The sequence below is a fragment of the Silurus aristotelis genome (assembly GCF_946808225.1).
Source record: "Silurus aristotelis genome assembly, chromosome: 9".
Lineage (NCBI taxonomy): Eukaryota > Metazoa > Chordata > Actinopteri > Siluriformes > Siluridae > Silurus > Silurus aristotelis.
This window is the reverse complement of record NC_139582.1, coordinates 12,977,879-12,989,745: the sequence shown is the minus strand read 5'-3', so window position 1 is coordinate 12,989,745 and position 11,867 is coordinate 12,977,879.

The following is an 11,867-nucleotide window of genomic DNA, read 5'->3' as shown; positions in this document are numbered from 1 at the left end:
GTACAATGGATCAAATATCTGCGTTAAACACGGCTTCTGGTATAAAAAAAAGGTGTGTGTGTGTGATGGGGGGGGTGTAAATAAAAAGCCAGTGGCTTTACTTTGCTTCCCACTCGCATTTTTCAACCCAATTGCAAGCCTGTTACTGAAAAAACAAATCAGGCCGGTCACAGGGCTTCATTTCGGCACGCGTGTGGATGTCTACACTGCTGTGCTTTTTTTTTTTTTTTCCGAAAAAAGTGAAGTGAGTTTTCATCTTCAAAGTGTAGCCGAAGTTGTTTTGAAGTGTGAGCAGGTTTGCACCCTGCATCCTTTGTTATACTAATCATCCCACAGGCAAACACGGCAGATAACAAAGCCTGGAACAACAAGCCGTTATCTGGGAAGAAAAACGGGAAATAGATATCCCCAATGTGCATAATTTCCTCCTGTTCTCATTTCTCTCCCCACTTTTCCCTCTGATATGGGGAGGCTGAAAGCACTGGAGTGGATGAGAGAGAGGATATGAGTATCTCTATTCCTCTACAATGCACCACGATTGATGATCTTCATGTACAACTGAAAATAATGATGGTAAATATAATCTTCAGACCTGTGGCATGAATGTGGTGTACTGTTTTATTTTATAACACAATGCTGAAAGGGGGTAGGTCAGAATCTGTTGAATTAGTTGTTCTGTATAACAATGTTTACTGTATATTAATATGCTGGTTTTAATACAAAATATTATTATTATTTTTTATTATAAAATTTTTATTTAAAGCTCATTCACAGGTGAATAATCAACACAAAAAACAAAAAAACCCTGATGTGAAGTTTTCTATCAAAACATATTTGTATTTATTTAAAAGCTGTAACTTAAATATTTCCTGATATCTTCAGGACAAAGGCATTTACATTTCTTTGTGGTTTCTCAGTAGCATTACAAGTTGTATGGGTTTTCCTATGTTAATTTCAAGAGAGAATAAAGACAGGCTGGTTAGGGAAACACTGATTATAACATTGCTGTACAACAAATGAGAACAGGAATTAAGTCGTTTTCATGGATGTTACACATTACACTCAATTGGCACTGCTCAAATTTGATTTTTTTTTTTTTCTAAACAAAATGTTAAATATATTAATAAAACTCTAACTTACTTACCAATTTATTTTAATTCCCCCACATTGACCCATTTCTTTCATGTTGTTACATTTTTCAACCGATGTCTACAAAATAATCAGTTCACAAAGAGACCATGGTCTTTTTTAGCATTCACTATTGTTATCAGAAAAACAGGCAACAACGGAAACTAAACCACAATGTGCATTTTTTTCATGTTTCGAGTGTATTTAATATATATACACACACAGTGGGGCAAAAAAGTATTTAGTCAGCCACCAATTGTGCAAGTTCTCCCACTTAAAAAGATGTGAAAGGCCTGTAATTTTCATCATGGGTACACTTCAACTATGAGAGACAAGATGAGAAAAAAAAAAAAATCCAGAAAATCACATTGTCTGATTTTCAAAGGATTTAGTTGCAAATTATGGTGGAAAATAAATGTTTGGTCAATAAAAAAAGTTCATCTCAATACTTTGTTATATACACTTTGTTGGCAATGGCAGAGATCAAACGTTTTCTGTAAGTCTCCACAAGGTTTTTACACACTGTTGCTGGTAGTTTGGAACATTCCTCAATGCAAATCTTCTCTAGAGCAGTGATGTTTTGGGGCTGTCACTGGGCAACACAGATTTTCAACTCCCTCCAAAGATTTTCTAAGGGGTTGAGATCTGGAGACTGGCTAGTCCACTCCAGGACCTTGAAATGCTTCTTACGAAGCCACTCCTTCGTTGGCTGGGCGGTGTGCTTGGGATCATTGTCATGCTTAAAGACCCAGCCACGTTTCATCTTCAATGCCCTTGCTGATGGAAGGAGGTTTTCACTCAAATCTCACAATACATGGCCCCATTCACTTTTTCCTTTACGCGGATCAGTCGTCCTGGTCCCTTTGCAGAAAAACAGCTCCAAAGCATGATGTTTCCACTCCCATGATTCACAGTAGGTATGGTGTTCTTTGGATGAAACTCAGCATTCTTTCTCCTCCAAACACGACAAGTTAAATCTTTACCATTTTGGTTTTATCTGACCATATGACATTCTCCCAATCCTCTCCTGGATCATCCAAATGCTCTCTAGGAAACTTCAGACGGGCCCGGACATGTACTGGCTTAAGCAGGGGGACACGTCTGGCACTGCAGGATTTGAGTCCCTGGCGGCGTAGTGTGTTACTGATGGTAGCCTTTGTTACTTTGTTCCCAGCTCTCTGCAGATCATTCACTGGGTCCCCCGTGTGGTTCTGAGATCTTTGCTCACCGTTCTTGTGATCATTTTGACTGCACAGGATGAGCTTGTGCGTGGAGCCCCAGATCGAGGGAGATTATCAGTGGTCTTGTATGTCTTCCATTTTCTTATAATTGCTCCCACAGTTGATTTCTTAACACCAAGCTGCTTTGCTATTGCAGATTCAGTCTTCCCAGCCTGGTGCAGGTCTACAATTTTGTTTCTGGTGTCCTTTGACAGCTCTTTGGTCTTGGCCAAAGTGGAGTTTGGAGTCTGACTGTTTAAGGTTGTGGACAGGTGTCTTTTATACTGATAACAAGTTCAAACAGATGTCATTAATACAGGTAACAAGTGGAGGATAGAGGAGCCTTTTAAAGAATAAGTTACAAGTCTGTGAGAGCCAGAAAACTTGCTTTTTTGTAGGTGACCAAATACTTATTCTCCACCATAATTTGGAAATACATTCTTTAAAAATCAGACATTGTGATTTTCTGGATTTTTTTATTTTTTTCATTTTGTCTCTCATAGTTGAAGTGTACCTATGATGAAAATTACAGGCCTCTCTCATCTTTTTAAGTGGGAGAACTTGCACAATTGGTGGCTGACTAAATAGAAATAGAAGAATTATACACTCGAAACATGAAAAAAATGCACATTGTGGTTTAGTTTATAGTTTATATATATATATATATATATATATATATATATATATATATATATTGACACACACACACACACACACACACACACACACACACACACACACACACACACACACATATATATATATATATATATATATATATATATATATATATATATATATATATAATGTATTTTATTCATTTAAAAAAAAAAAAAACGTAGCAAAAAAAAGGCAGGTGCCCCCTTTGATGTGTATTTGTGCATGTGTTGTTAATCAGTGTGGCAGTAATAAGGGAATAAAACACTTCAGGATATTGTGTTCTATAAAAATAATCGAGTTTGAGATCTTGCTGTTATACTACAATACCTTTGCATTGAATATGTTTGTCTAATAGCATCATGTGGAACATGGGAACTAGCACAAAGCCAGAATTTATATTCAATACGTACTGTATACACTTTTACAGTTAGCAGTGTAAATCATATGCTATACTGTCTGATACAATATATATTTTTTAAATACATTTATTGTAGATGAAAGACGGGTGGGCATATGGACAATGGAAGTGATGGTCCTGATTCCAAGACCATGACTAGCTGAGATTTAGTCAGGCTCATGACCCGAAAAACATTAAATACTTTTGGAAAGCAAGCTTTTATGTAAACTTGTAATTTTCATTTGTGCATTGTGCCTATATTTAGCAAATTTTCCAAGGATTGAAATTAAATCTTTGCAAAAAAAGATTGTGTAAAACAAAAAACAAACTAATTTATTTATTAAAAACTCTTAGTGAAGAGACAGACCATATTAAGTGAAACCAAAGGCTGAATACAAATGCAAATAAGTCCAATCCACTGTGGTGGCAAGAAAAAACATCATATCATATAAATATCATGCATTTATACAATTCCAAAAAACAGTTGTTCAACTTATTATCCTTGCTAACAGATATCATGCGAAAAATATTAGATGGCCATACAGTGAGATGGACAGCCAAAAATATGCCACCTATAGTACATATTCAAACAAATATAAATGTCTTCAAATTAGCTGCATGTCAGTTTAAATTTTGTATTCTTAGAATGAGTTCTTGCTAAATATTGAATAAATAGTTCTGAGCCTTTGGCTTTTCTACCCAGCTGGTTTGATTTCTTTTTGAAGATTTAAAATTGTATCAAAAACCCTGTGCTGATGGTCCAAGACCTGTTTTAACCATAAGGCTGACTGCTGGTGTGTGTCTAAGCACCATCACTGTTCATCGAGGTGAAAGTGTGTGCTAAATAACAAACCTTCATACCCCCAAGGGAGGCTTGAAAAGGGCATACGGTGCTCTCTGAGGGAGGTTTCAGGGACAGGAAGTAGCCCCTATCTATGCATGACCTCCTCAGACCTGGAACTGTCTTGACTGAAAACTCGTCCATTGCGTCTCCCCCCTAAGGAACTTCATCCAAAACCTCTCTGACATCCAGCCATCTCAGGAGATAATAAATAAATAAATAGGCGGCTGTTGTGCGGTGCGTGGAGTCGGCTCAGCCCATCCCGAGGCTGAGAAGCTCCACTTCTACTGACCTTGAGTGCAGAAAAAAGACCTGGAGGTTTAAATTGGACAGAGTTGTGAAAAGGTCGCGTCTTGAGAAGATGGAGAAAAATATCCCCGGGACGCCGGTCTGTTTCTGTTGCATGATTTATAATTTTTAAAATATGTTTTTTTATTTTTTATTATATAAATTCATGCACAAATGGCCAGATTGTATGAGTAGGAAATAGTACAGATAGCTGACTTGTTAAAGCAAGGATTTAAAGTTTATTGCTCAACATTAACATGTAATTGTAAAAAAAAAGTTACAAATTGTAAACACGAACATGACAATCCTTAGTTAATATTATAAAAAACAATGCAATCATTGGCAGATTGGTACGTTATATAATGAATATACCGCTTTAGTTTGCTGAAATAGAAAAATTATTAGCCTCATTTAAGTATCATTATCTCAACTACATCACCATAGTCTGATGTGGATTACGATACTATACACAGTGCTTTATTCTGATCAGCCATTGCTTCAAGAAGAACACAATTCTAGACATTGCTTGAGTCTATAATGTTCAGATGAACTCAGATCAACTGTCACTTCATCATCTTCAGCATTAAATTAATTTTCCTAATGCAGATGAACTGAATAACTCTTGTATTTCTAATGAATTCTAAACCCATACACGTTTAATACAGAGCTGCAGATTGAGACTATTCATCACTTTGTGCTAGATTTCCCAGAGTTCTCGAGTAAATCAGAAAAGCCAATTTCTTTCCAGCTGACTGAAGCCTGAATAATTGGTCTTCTCTATGAAGATTGACAGGGGACGAAAGTCGGTTATTAATATGGAGTGAACCGTGGCAGATTGTTTATTAGAAGCTTGTCATTGTTTACCACTAAAACAGCTCGGCGCTGACTTTCAGACTTTCGCTGACTGAGAAGTTGGACCGAGGTTTGAACAGCAGCCATTTTCTCTGTTCAAGCCTGTTCTTCATTTCTTTCCATCTGTGCTCTCGAGTCCTCAATAGAAGTCTCTGTTCTGAGATGTCCACCCTCAACATCTTAGCCTTCTGAGACAGCGGAAATCACAGAGATGTAATGGGTTTCTTTTATCCCTTACTGTACTGGAGCTTTGAACTGTCAGAGTGAAAGAGAACTGGGGAGAAGCGCGTAGAAGAAATCCTTGAAAAATAAACATGTAATAGCTTTTCTAAAGAAACCTATCAAAGAAGCTAAATGCTAAATTAAATCTGCATGTGTGACGAATGTGTTGGAACATATTTTCCTATGCAACGAGGAATAAAATATGCGTTGCTGTGTGAATTGCTGTTATGGTCATATAGTCCAATCAGTGATGGTGTTGTGTTAGAAAGCAGGGTTAGTGTTAACTCCTTGAATTTTTTTTTTTCTAAAACAGCTTATCCACAACTGGTATAAATTTTCATCCCAACAGCATTTGACAAACAATATAACTATTAAAGAATGACTCGTGCTTTTTAAACATTTATAGTTACATTTTATGTTGCGTAACATCTAGTTCCCGTGTTTGCATTTCTTAAAGCAGCAAACTATTCCAAGCTACTCTCTTTCACAAAAAATCTAAAAAGCCAAAAAAAACCCCAAAAAAACACACATGGAAAACAGAATATACTATTTCAAATTGCAGTTACAAAGAGTCGGCATTAGAGACTTATTTCCATGAATACTTTCTAAATGTATCCATTAATAAGCAATAACTATTTTTTTTGTTTGTTGTTTATTAATTATTTCGCACAATTTGTACACCTGCAATACATCTATTCAATACATTTGGCCTAATCAGTTTCATTCTTAAATGCTGATAGTTTGCATATGGAAAAAAAAAATTACATTTGCAGCATTATCAGAAATCCAACATCTTATCCACTGAGCAACTTCTTCCCATAACAAACACGCTTCCAAATGCTAGCACTATCACTGCTAGGACCTTTGAGCAAGGCCCTCGACTTCTCAGATTAGATATTTGTAAGTTGCTTTGGGGCATAAGCGCCTCTGCCAAATGCTTTATATGTAAACAACCCTGAATAAAGTAGACATCAAGACAAGTAACCTGCTTCTAGTATAAGATCAATGATTTATTGCTGCCTGTTTATGCTATCACATGCTATTGTATATACAAGCTTTTGACATTAGATTTACATATAGACTTTTTTGTTGTTGTTGTAGTTTGTCAATTTGTTTTTTTTTTTTTGTATATGTTACAAAGAATAAAGAAGGTCCAGCATCATGGACTTATTATGGTTACATTTAGGAGGTTAACATTTCCATTATAGTTTTTTTTTTTTGCAAGCAAATAAATATCAGATACAAAAATGCATGCTAGGAAAACATTTAACATTAAGCCTGGATTAGATTTGCTTTTAAAAACACAGTTAAGCAGGAAGAAGGCCAACCATGGTCATGGTCATTGGGTGCATTGCTTTTGTAGGTTATAAAAGATTACGTGTGTAAGTCAGTATAGCACCATGGGACACTGTGCACTAACAATGACTTGTTTTTATATTACAGTTAAGTGGTTCATTTTACATTTTGTGTATTGCTGAAATGCCTGCTTTGCAGTCGTTTTGAGATAAATACCTTTAACTTTTTTTTTTTTTTTTTTTTTTTTTTTAAGCAGAAAATAACATTTTCCTTCTATGGTTTTTATCTTGAATTCACTATTCATTTCAAATTTGCAAGTCAAATGATCAGAGAAGTTTTGACTCTGACATGACATCTAGTGGATGTCTTAATCAAAATATGAAACAATACCCTGGTTTTAAAATGAAGTGCATCATGTAACGATGGTATACCAGCAGTTAAGATCCTCTTCTACTGACCAAAAGGTCTGAGGTTCAAGTGGCACTCTTAGGCTTTATGGTAAGATTGGACGCTTTGTATAAAACTGACGATGTTATGAAAGTCAAGTAGTTCCTGTGAATTATGAGTCAGCAGGGATTTTTTTTGGGGAAACAACTAGAACAGATGCTAATGCAGCAAAAGATGCTAAAACGGTGCAAGGCTGCCTATAAATCAGACTCCTCTCATGTTTTTTAATGCATCATTCGCATCTATATTTTATGAGACATCCAGGAAATGCAGTAAACCTCATAAACTGACAAATCCACCAGCCTCTTCAGTGTGTTTACTTTACAAAGGACAAAGCAGCCTAAATCTCGTGAGAAGTGCAGGCCAGATTAATTCCTGTGCAAAGTCCCATAAGCAACGGGCAACTCAGTGTAATATTGGATGGAGAGCTTCAGATTCCCCGCTGTCCCTCTTTTTTCCTTTATTTTTTGTCCATCCTTTTTTTAGTGCCAATTATCCATTCCGAGTCCTTTAATCATATCAAGATGACAGTCATGGCCATAGTGGACTGTATACACCTGTGTTTCTGAGAGGCAGAGCTGTGAGAAGAAAGACCTTGGAGGACAACATTTCATGCCAGCAAACTCAATAAAGTCGAAATGTGAAAGATTTATCCGCCAAAACAAAGGCAGCAATAGAAGAGCTATAGTACGTGTTGACAACCTTGAGACCCATGAAGAATAAAGCTGGTGAGAATTAAATGGAGGAAACATTTCTCTTTTTGTTCCTCTAAAGGACTCTGTGCCTTTTATTTGTATAGTTTATTTTAGAGCAACAGTCAAAGAAACAAAATTAGAAAAAATTTAATTTTAATGAGATTCTAATTAAAACACTTAAAATGGTCATAATGCCCAAATTATTCATATCACAATAATCACAAACATATTACAATATTTTACAATATTCTATACATCATGCTGCTTTTCTAAATAAGCAAGTTCAGTCTAATGTTGCTTTATTTTCAGCACCAAAGTTTTCGGGTTCTTGCTTCTCTTGGTATCTGCCCCCATTTTCTGCCTCTGCGGCATAGCTTTATTCGTCAAAGCCCCCACCTTTTTGGTGACGTCCGCTTCAAATAGAAGTGTGGAAGATTCCTATAAAAAAAAAAAAAAGAAACCCACACATACATGCTTTTGTGGCACATAACAATCTCTTTATTAAAGATCATTAGCTACAGAAAATATAAGCAGTTTTATATATGCAGGTGCATCTTAATAAATTAGAATATCATTAAAAAGTTGATTTATTTTTGTCAATACAAAATATGAAACTTGTATATAATATATATCCATCACACATCGACTGATATATTTCAAGTGTTTGTTTCTTTTAATTTTAATGATTATGGCTTACAGCTAATAAAACCCCAAAATTCAGTATCTCAAAAACGTTTAATATTGTAAAAAAGTTCAATATTGGAGACTCGTGGTGTCACACTCTAATCAGCGAATTAAATCCAAACACCTACTAAGGTTTCCTGAATCTTTAATTGATGTCTCAGTCTGGTTCAGGCTCCACAATCATGGGGGGAGACTGCTGACTTATCAGTTGTCCAAAGATGATTATTGACACCCTGCACATGGAGGGTAAAACACAAAAGGTCATCGCTAAAGAAGCTGCTGTTCACAGAGTATGTATCCAAGCACATTAATGGAAAGTTGAATGGAAGGGAAAAATGTGGTAGAAAATGGTGAAACCAAGTCAATTTTTTTGTGGAAAGATTCACAACGAGGGAACTGCAGCTGGAATCAGTGCTTCAAGAGCCTCCACACACAAATGTATCCATGGGCTACTACTGACGCATTCCTTGTGTCAAGCCACTCCTAAACCAAAGACAACATCAGAGGTTTCTTACATTGGCAAAGGACAAAAAGGACTTGGCTGTTGTTCAGTGGGCCAAAGTCGTCTTTCCAGATGAAAGGAAAGAATATTTTGCATTTCCTTTGGAAATCAAGGTCGCAGAGTCTGGAAGAAGAGAGGAGAGGCACAGAATCCAAGTTGTTTGAGGTCCAGTGTAAAGTTTGCACAGTCAGTGGTGGTTGGGGAGTCATGTCATTTGCTGGTGTTGGTACACTGTGTTTTATCAAGTCCAAGGTCAGCACAGCCGTCTACCAAGAGGTTTTAGAGCACTTCATGCTTTCCTCTGCTGACCAGCTTTATGGTGATGCTGATTTCATTTTCCAGCAGGATTCGGCACCTGCACACTCTGCCAAAAGCAGCAAAAGTTGGTTAAATGACTATGCTGTTGGTGTGCTGGCCAGCAAATTTACCTGACCTGAATCCCATAGAGAATCTACACTAAATGAACATAATTTACAGAAGGACAATTCACTAAAAATGTTTTTTTTTGATTGGTCTTATGAAATATTCAAATTCTTTGATGGTTTTAGTTAAATGTGAGCCAAAATCATTAAAATATAAAGAAATAAACACTTAAAAAAATCTGTGTGTGATGAATCTATATAATATACACATTTCACTTTTTGTATGGAATTACTAAAAATGAATCAACTTTTTAATGATATACTAATTTATTGAGATGCACCTGTGTGTGTGTGTGTGTGTGTGTGTGTGTGTGTGTGTGTGTGTGTGTGTGTGTGTGTGTGTGTGTATGTATATATATACTCTACCACTAGCTTCAATCTTTCTCTCTCACTCTCTTTTTAAGCTGATAATGGTGACTCCTTCCCTAAAATGAACAAATAATTGATATAAAAGATGATCACATTTCAGATCAAAGTATGTGGAGTGCATCCACTGTACAAACATAGCCCATAAAAACAATAACATATATTAGGATTTGCATTAATATAAACCTGTGATTGGCTGTCAAAGTTGCTGTTATAGAAACACCTTCAGATGAAATGAGTTCTATCTATGCAGAGGCCCAGTTTGAGCCAGTTGGGTTTATTGATGCAGAACAAGGGCACAAATTAAACTCAGTAGATGGCCAAACATCGACCATGGAGCAGGCATCAGTGGGCAGCGAACCCCTGTGTGCTTTTGATTAATATTGAAAAATGGTTGGCGAGATCCAATCGGTTGGACCCGGCGTGTCCCGTCTGAGGTGTTGGGAGTAAATGAATGAATAAATGAGAACAAGATGAGAGAGAAAGAGAGAGTGAGAAAGAGAGCGAGAGAGAGAGATGAGAGGGTGATGAAGCTGATTTCTGGCCCACCTGCTGCTGGAGATTTTCCACACGTGACATTTATCCTGAGGAGGGCATGGCAGATGCTTCAAAGGAGCTTTGTAAAACAGCCAAGAAAGCTGAAAACACGTCTGTCTTTCACATCACACACAGCTGGGAAAATCATTTAACCTGCACTGAATAGCAGACGAGCTTCAGGATTCTATGTTTACAATTCTAGAAGTCTGCTTATTATGTATTAACAGTGGTGCCAGTTCATTTTAGGGGTAAGCTAACACAAAATTAAGAAGTAGCTTAAAGTTGCCAGATTGTGACAAATTCATTTGCATATTTGTGATTCTTCATGGTCACTTGCACTTCAAAATGTGTTGCATCTCGTGGATATACATAATGAAGATAGTTTAGTATTTCCTATTTCAACCTATTATCTATTTAAAATTTATGTCAAGAATGCAGAAAAAATAAGCAAGGGTAGTAAGTATTTGAATTTACAAATCCGATTCCAAAAAAGTTGGGACACTGATCAAATTGTAAAATAAATGCAATGATGTGGAAGTTTCAAATTTCAATATTTTATTCAGAATACAACATAGATGACATATCAAATGTTTAAACTGAGAAAATTGATACTTTTAAGGGAAAAATAAGTTGATTTTAAATTTCATGGCATCAACACATCTCAAAAAAGTTGGGACAAGGCCATGTTTACCACTGTGTGGCATTCCCTTTTCTTTTTATAACAGTCTGTAAACATCTGGGGACTGAGGAGACAAGTTGCTCAAGTTTAGGAACAGGAATGTTGTCCCTTTCCTGTCTAATACAGGCTTCTAGTTGCTCAACTGTCTTAGGTCTTTGTCGCATCTTCTTCTTTATGATGCAGCAAATGTTTTCTATGGGTGAAAGATCTGGACTGCAGGCTGGCCATTTCAGTACCCGGATCTTTCTTCTATGCAGCCATGATGTTGTAATTAATGCAGTATGTGGTCTGCTATTGTCATGTTGGAAAATGCAAGGTCTTCCCTGAAAGAGACGACGTCTGGAAGGGAGCATATGTTGTTCTAGAACTTGGATATACCTTTCAGCATTGATGGTGCCTTTCCAGATGTGTAAGCTGCCCATGCCACATGCACTCATTTAACCCCATATCATCAGAGATGAGGGCTACTGAACTGAGCGCTGACAACAACTTGGGTTGACCTTGTCCTCTTTAGCCCGGATAACATGGCGTCCCAGTTTTCCAAAAACAACTTCAAATTTTAATTCGTCTGACCACAGAACAGTTTTCCACATTGCCACAGTCCATTTTAAATGAGCCTTGGCCCATAGAA